Consider the following 9,234-nt stretch of genomic DNA (forward strand, 5'->3'; position numbering starts at 1 on the left):
AGGGGATTGCCACTATTTACCCTCAAGCACATCCCGAATTTTGTATGAGGCACCTCGATGAGAACATAAAATAAAATTTTAAGTGTGTTGGCCTCCTTCAGACATACTACATGGCAACAAAAGCTTATCGAGTTGAGGAGCACTTCCCGAAAATCCAAATCAAGGATGATAGAATTACTAAGTATCTTGAGCATGATTGTGATTTCAAGCGATGGAGTAGAGCTTACTTTCCTGGAAGAAGGTTCGATGTCATGACCATGAACATTGCTAAGTCCATAAATTCGTAGTTGCTAATAGAAAGAGAGTTTCTAATTGTTGCCCTTTTTGATGAAATCTATAGGACATTGTCACAGTGATTCCATAAGTGTTGTATGGAGTTGGATAATTTTACCACAACCCTTGTTTAAGCGATTTGCAGATCTAAACAACAGATTGCTTAAGTAATCTTAGGTTGCTTAAGTGATCTTCTGTTTAGATCTCCTAATAAGAGCAGATCGCTTAAGCGACCAAGGATCGCTTACCCGATCTGCTCTTATATGTAGCTCTGAATAACAAATCGCTTAAGCGACCTAAGATCGCCTAAACAATCTGCTGCTCATATCCGATTTGGTTAACACTAGATCGCTTAAGCGATAGTCAATCGCTTAAGCGATTTGCCACTTAGATCACTAGATTGCTTAAGCGAGCTTCTCACTAGATCGCTTAAGCGTACTTCCCACTAGATCACTTAAGCGACAAAAGCTCCCTTAAGCGATCTTCTCTTGTATGCAGATCTAACCAATAGATCGCTTAAGTGACCAAAGATTGCTTTAGTGATCTGATGAAATTATTATGTTTCTCTTCTATGGTGCATTAAATTGATTTTATGTCCTTGTATTTCTAGCTTTGTCATCAAGAAGAAGGATGAAATTGAGAGAGTTTCCAAGGCTAACTATTGAAGACTTGTTGTCTTCAATTTTTTATGTTTCCAATGTAATTGCTACCTTGAATAAATCATCCTTTATACCGTACTGAATAAAATTAATTATTTTTCATTTTCATCCATTTTAAAAAGGGTTTAAGTAAGTAAAATTTCTCATACTACTTCTATAAGGCACAAATCGCTGCTCAAAGAAGTAAGACAGGCAAAATGAATGTTATCAACCTAATTGTTGTGTCAAGTTAATCAATCAATCAATTTATTGAATGAGTCATGAGTATGACACATTGGTAGAACCGTACCTCATTTCACAAATATAGATGGTTATGATTAAACATAGAGCTGACCCACAATACGAAAAATAATTTTTCACTCAAACGTGCACAATATCAAAAGATTGAGGAGATAAAAAGCAAAATGGCCTTAGTCTCTTAAGCGATCATGAATTGCTTAAGCGATAGTGAAGAATCGCTTACGTGATCTTAATTCTACCTTGTACATGATCGCTTAAGCAACTTTACATTGCTTAAGAGACCAAGGCTAAAAGTGAATAATCACTTAAGCGAGACCTTAAATTGCTTAAGTAATCATGTGCTTGGGGTGAACTTGATTCTCCCTTGGCCTTGGTCACTTAAGCGATTCTACATCATTGCTTAAGTGACCAAGGCTAAAAGTGAAGAATCGCTTAAATGATCTTGATTTTGCCTTGTACGTGATCGTTTAAGCTACTAAGGCTAAATATACTGGATCGCTTAAGTGATCCAGTATATTTGGATGATCTTTATTCTGTCTTTAACAAGATCGCTTAAGCGATAACATACATTGCTTAAGCGACCAACGCTAAATATAAAGGATTGCTTAAGTGATATGTGGAATCTCTTAAGCAATCAAGGCTAATTTACTTTAGTACTTAAAAAACATTAAAATATAACAACTATGATATGTGGCATACAACCATATGATATATGGATGAATGTTATAGCACACTAGTGTGACACGTTAGTAGAAACATACCTCATTTCACAAATATGGATGGTGTATTTAAGAATGACTATTGTGCTCTTTTTACTAACTAAAATGCAGTCAAATCTTGTATTGGTGGGGGCGAGGGGAGGAAGGGAGAGTAGATTGAAATAAGCTTGAATTTTGACTGTACAGTTAGTTCAGATCATCCCAACCTTGATAAACACACTTTTTTTTGGTCAAGTTTGGGGTCGGTGATAGTCATTCAGTGCAGCATGATCTGAACTAATCGTATAGTTAAAATTCAAGCTTATTTCAATCTAGTCCCCCCACATCATACAAGATTTGACTACATTTTGGTTGGTAAAAAGAGCACAACAGTCATTCTTAAATACACCATCCATATTTGTGAAATGAGGTACATTTCTCCTAACGTCACACTAGTGTGCTATGACATTCATCCAATATCATATGGTCGTATGCCACATATCGTAATTGTTATATTTTGATGTTTTTAAAGTACTAAAGTAATTTTTTCTCAATGTGAGAGAGAGAGTAAAAGGGTGGCTAGGGTTTTAACTTTTCAATGAATGAATGAATCTCTATTTGTTTTAATTTTAAGTTGCACTTATATAGTGCAACAATTAAAACCCTATTCCACTCCTTGCAACCAAACACCCCCTTTATGGTATTTTAATTTATTAATTATTATTATAATTAAAATCAATTAATATATAATAATATATTAACATTTAATTAGTAATAATAATTCATTTAAATATATACAGAGATATATTTAAATATAATCTCACTAATTTAATTTTAATATTAAAATTAAATACAAGCAACAACCTCAGCAAATTTAATTGCACTGTGAGATTACCAAAATACCCTTTGGTCCTGAAAGACGAAAATATTCTCCTCACAAATTGATTCTTATATTATCTTCTAAGTGTGTAACCCGTAGACTCCTCATCATATTAGTAGTGTGTAGTATCGCAATTAACACCAATTAATCATCTCACTACACACTGACCAAGATTGGCCCCTAGCAAGGCATCATGGCTATCCAATAAATTCTGATTCAGCGAAACCACAACCTGTCAATGGTATGGTTACCATGCAATCCAATCATTTCATCATCTGTTATCTCATCGAGACTGAGGTACAGAAATAGTGTCAACCTCAGATATCCTCGACATGTTTGTATTCAGTTAATAGATCAATGAGCAGAATAATAAATTGGATTAAACATCAACTCAATCCCACTGTGGCCACAGATTTAGTGTCATTGCCATTTACTGAATTACCTAGTGACATAACTTCTCCCATACCCAAGGTGATGAATCCTTTGTCGATCTATTGTACTCTCAATACACTTCTCAATGTAGCCAATCACTACCGTATTGATAGCTCTGAATAGAACTATGTTAGGCTAGTGTCAAACTATACCAATTGGTGCACGAGGTGCTCCGGTGATCTCAAGTCCAAGGATCACATGCACCACCATCCGTTAGAGGATTTATTCCATAGACACTAGGGTTACCATATATATGGAATCCTCTGGTTGGTTTGTCCAGTGAACTTGCCTCTAGCAAGCACCTATGTGTTACACCAAGTTGTCAGCAAGCAACCTTGACAAGTAAGATCAGTCATTACCTTTTGATAGGGTCGTTCAACGCTATGATAGCTATTAGTAAATGGTCCCATATACGTAGCGGAAACAAAAAATAATAATATAAGGATCGTTTACATGAGCCAAGATCATAGGTATAATTTTACAATTTATATTAAAGTAAAATCTGCACAAAAGGTTAATCATGAGTTTAGAAAAACATACGCACATTGGAGGCTCTTCCAAATTTGTCAATGAATGTTTTTGCTACCGATCCACGCGTAGGATCGAACCCACTTAGTCCACACGAAGACAATCACAAAAGAACCAACGAGGGATTTGCTAGATCCTCTTTGGCTTTAAGATTAAAGAAGAAAGGAAATCAAATTGAATTGATTTTGGACAAAAAGGTTTCTACCGTGGGAGTGTGTATAAAGGGCTGCTGTGTGTTTTATTTCAAAGAAAGATCAATCTATTATTTCAATTAACACACTTTTCTTTTTATAGTAAATCAAGTGGCCTTATTCCCATATGGAATAGGCTTGGGCTCCAACCCAAACACCCCATGTTACCAAACACTCCCAATTTGATATTTTTATTTTCCATCAGTATCTCAATTAAAATCAATTAATATATATTTAATATATATTAACATTTAACAATAATGATAATATATTTAAATATGTACGAACACATATTTAAACGTAATTTCACTTATTTAATTTTTCTAACAAATTAAATAAAGGCTACGACCTTAACAAATTTAATTGCACTGTGACATTACCAAAATACCCTTTTCCCCCAAAAAGATGAAAACACCCTTCTTTCTTCCTGAGTCTTAAATTATCTTTTATGTGTGTAACCCATAGGCTCCTCATCATACCAACCGCGTATAGTATCGTGATTAACACCAATTAATCGTCCCACTAATACACAGACCAAGATTGGCCCCTAGCAAGGCATTATGGCCACCCGACAGATTCGGATTCAGCAAAATAGCTACCTGTCAACGATATGGTTACCGTGCAATTCGATCCTTTCATCATCTGTTATCTCGACGAGACGAAGGCATAGAAATAGTGTCAACCTTTGGTTACTCTCGATATTACGTATTCAGTTTCTGGACCAATGACCCGTATTATAAACTGAATAGAGCAACAACTGAATCCTACTGTGGCCATAGTTTTAATGTCATTGTCATATACTGAATGACACCGTGAGATAACTTCTCCCGTACCCAGGAGTGATAAATCCTCTGTCAATCCACCATAGTTGTAATATCCCACTTGAGGTACGTATTTAAGAGTTGTTGTATTAGTTAAAAGTTTATTGTTTCAACTTAAATTGAGTTTGTATGTTGAGTTGGTTGAATTGTTGCCTTGAAAAAGGGTTGAGTTTTGGTGAAGTTGGAAATCCAATCTTCGCCGGGGCGAAGAATAAGCTTCGCCGCGGCGAGGATGAGGAGTTGCACTACGGGTAGGTTCTGCCCTATTTCGCCGAGGCGACGAAAAATGCTTCGCCGCGGCGACGAGCCTAAAACAAAGATTCTTGAGTTTTCTAGAGAATTCTTCTTTTGGACACAATGACCATTTACCCCTAATTAGTAGGAAAAGTGGGGAGTAAATGAAAGGAAATTTAGTAGAGATTGTGTTTGGATGGGTGTAATTGTAAAGAATCAAAGGATATAGATGGAATTTCCAAGAAGGACAGGGCAAAATGGGAAATGATGCTTATAATATGAACTAAAAAGAGTAAAGTGTAGAGAAAGCCTTTATTCATTTCATTCCACCGCCTCTCCATTTGCCCATTTTCTCATCATTTCTCCATCCAATCTTCCAAGATTTCTAAGGGATTTAAGAGGGGTTTTGAGTAGAGATTTCATCTAAAGCTTTCTAAGGTAAGAATTCATGCTTTAGATGTGAGTTTTCTTATAATTATAGTGAAGTCTTATTGGGTTGTTGCTGTCCTTGTGGTTGTTTTGAGTTGTAGAGAAGAGACAAGACCACAAAGGGAAGGAAATGCTAAAGAAGTATCTTTGCACAAGGTAAGTAAATCCAACCAACTTAGTTTTAAACAAGCTTTTTGTGTAGAGATGTATGCATGATCAGTATGTAGTATGATTAATGAGATTAGTAGTTGAGATGAGTAGCTATTTGTAGTTGTTGGATAGATTCCATGTATGAGAAGTGTTTAATGTGTATTGAGAATGGAATTTGATGAAGTTTGGGAGATGTTGTGTGAAGCTTTTTGGGAGTGCTTTTCTTGACAGGGTTATGAGTATTTGAGGGAGTTTTTCCCCATTTTGGATGCTAGAGAATGAAGTTTAGTAGTAATTTAGTAGAGTGTTTATATGCACATAAGTTGTTTGAGGAAATGCCTAAGTGAAATCTGCCCTGTCACTGCCGTAACTTTCTAAGTGATTTTTGGTATCTTACGGTTTGAACTGGCTGAGACACAAAACATAGAAGTTGTAGCCTGTTTCTAAGCTTTAAAAATAGACCAGAACCGTAGTAATCGGAGGTGTATAGCATAAGTTAGGCTGTTTTAGTGTGACCTATGCAGAATGACGGTTTTGAGGAAATCTTGTAGTTGGCTTTCATTAGTGCATAGGGAGCATGAGCTAGCTCTACACCTTTGTTTATACACTTGAGAATAGCTTGAGATTTAGTAGAGAATTTGAGTATAAGTTCTTTAAGAGTTAAGAGAAAGAGAATAGTAGTGTTTGCGATGGGGAACCCGTGAGTAATGGGTAGAGTATTCCCGCATGTACGCCGCATTGAGAGAGCGGCATGAGTATCAGATAGAGAAGTAGTGTAGCCCGTGAGAGTGCATGCGGATGAGGGCTATACCCAGTACCCGATAGAGTATTATAGACTCACATGGCCAAGGTTCCGATCCATGCATAACCGAGTCCGATCGGCTAGAATGAGTAGAGGTCACGTAGAGTGGGAGCGAGTCCGGCCGTGCCCCCGGTAAGATGGGGTCGTGATTTATGAAAGAGTTATGAGAAAGAGTTTAAGAAAGAGAAAGAGAAGTACTAAGAGAAATGGAATGAGGAGTTGTAAGGAAAGAATTAGAAGAGAGTTACGGGGCTAGCATGAGTAGAGGATTTACTTACTGAGCATTGTTTAGTGCTCACCCACCGTTGTTTTCCTATTTGTTGCAGGACCTAGGTGAGGACACTGTCGGATGGACGTCCATTCGAGAAGGGTGGTTACACTGTCCCTTCTGTTTTTGATGACTTTTGTATATGTCATACATTTTGTGTAAAATGTATATGTTTGTAAAGAATATGTATATATGTTTAATAAAAATTTTGGGCCCAATTTCTTTATTTTATTTTATATGTATTTCATTATATCTTTGAGTAGTAGTGGCTATTACAATAGTCTTGATACACTCCTTGATGCAGCCAATCACCCCGTATGATAGCTCTGAAAAGAACTCGTTAGGCTAGTGTCAAACTACACCAATCGGTGCACAAGGGTCTCCGATGATCTCAAGTCTAAGGATCACATGCACCACCATTGTTAGAGGATTTATTCCATAGACACTAGGGTTACCATCCATATGGAATCCTCTGGTGGGTCAGTTTAGTGAACTTGTTGCAGTGTAATCGCCTACAGCAAGCACCCTATGTTATTGCACCAGATTCTCACCAAACAACCTTGACAAGTGAGATCAGTCACTGCCTTTCGACAGGGTCGTTCAACACTATGATAGCCTTACCGTATTATCTGTGCCCTTACTGCAGAATAATACTGGGGCTACGGATGTTTCTAGACTGGCCAAAATATGTGCTCATAGGGTTCTCACTATCAAGATTTGAAACACTTGATACCCTCGTCACAGTTCTACCATTCTAAGGACATATATCAATACGTATTGCAATAATAATGATTTACGCGATATAGAATAAAATGCCTTTTTATTGATTACTAAACATTATTATAAAGAGTCAATTCTACAATATTGTAACACCTGCTCTCTACTACTATTCTTATAATACATACTATGTAAATTATAGATATGCATAACGGATGAAAGATAGTGGGCTCAAATTTTTCTTTACTCATAAAAACATAATTCTTTACAAATACAAAATACTATGTATTAAAAACTTTCTAATTAAAAAAAAATATCATAGCTGGTGGGCAGTGGTGCCGATACTCTCACTCCTCAACGTCCATCCGAGCGCTGCTCCTATTTCCTACAAAACAGAGAAGAACAACGGGGTGAGCACAACAATTCTTAGTAAGTAAATCCTCTACTAACTGTCCCCGCAACTCACTCTTTGGTTCTTTCCTTACTCTACCGTTCCTTTATTTCTAATTCTCACAGTTTTTCTCTTTCTTTCTAATACTGTTCTTCTCCTTTAACTCTGTTCTGCTCTTTTTATTATTTCTTCCTTCTGTTCTTATTCTCTTTTCTCCTTCTTTTATTCTTACACCATGAAGGACAATCATGGTTCTCTCTTATTCTCATTATGCTCACCATGAAGGAAAATCATGGTTCTCTCTCTCTCTCTCTCTCTTATTCTCATCACACTCATCATAAAGGAAAATCATGGTGCATGCTTGTATGAGCTATACATGCAATTAATACAAAAGAACTGCAAGTTTCTTTCTTCTACTATCTATTCTTACTAGCTCAAACTTTCTCATTCTTTCTCATACTCTTTCTTTCTATCTCATTCTTTCTCAAGCTTTCTCATTCTTTAATTCTTTCTATTATCTTATTCTCATTTCTGCTTCTCTTTCTCATATCTCTTTTCTGTTAACTTTCTGTTGTAGGTTACGGCCTCATCTTACCGGAGGCACAGCTGGGTGCTCATCCCACTCTTCGTAACCCTACTCATTGTCTCTCATTATTCTTTCTCATGTTTGCTCATCTCTTTCTCAAGCTAGTACTCATAATATAGCTTAACTCTTAGCTTTTCTTATCTCTATTCTTTTTCTGTTTCTGTTTCTCATATTCTTTGCTATACACCCTCTGGTGTATGTCACGACCTCATCTTACCGGAGGCACGGCCGGGAACTCAACCGGCTTTTTGTGACTTTACTCTTTTTCTCTTTCTGTTCTTTCTATTTCTGTTCTTTCTCATTCTTACTCATTAGAATGCCACGACCTCATCTGACCGGAGGCACGGTTGGGCGCTACCACTCTACGTGACTTCTGCTCATTTCTCTACCGATTCGATTTAGTCATGCATGGATTCGGAACCTTTGGCCATGTGAGTGTATTCTCTCTCTCTCTCTGAATGTCACGGCCCCATCTTACCGGAGGCACGGCTGGAACCTCATGTTCCACTATGCGAAACGGTCGCGGCCTCATCTGACCGGAGGCACGGCTGGGGATCACAAAGCACCCACTCTCGTGACTTTACTCATCACTCACAGGTTCCCTATCGCACAACTTACTTTATTCTCTTCTTTAACTCTTGTGCACAAGATCTCTACTCTTTCTCTAGCTACTCATCATAATGTACCTTAACTTTATTCTCTTCTTTAACTCTTGTGCACAAGATCTCTACTCTTTCTCTAGCTACTCATCATAATGTACCTTAACTTTTAGAGTAATTCTCTACTCTTTCTCAACCTTTTCTCAAGTTCTTTCTCAATGCACACTTAATGCACATGGATGGTTCATGCTCATTAATGCACTTAAGAAATGCCACTATGCAATGTTGCAATAATTAAGGTTCATAACTCATTCTCATGCTTCTCTTAGGCATTTC

This window comes from Pistacia vera, unplaced genomic scaffold, assembly GCF_008641045.1.
Source record: "Pistacia vera cultivar Batoury unplaced genomic scaffold, PisVer_v2 Contig116, whole genome shotgun sequence".
Classification (NCBI taxonomy): Eukaryota; Viridiplantae; Streptophyta; class Magnoliopsida; order Sapindales; family Anacardiaceae; genus Pistacia; species Pistacia vera.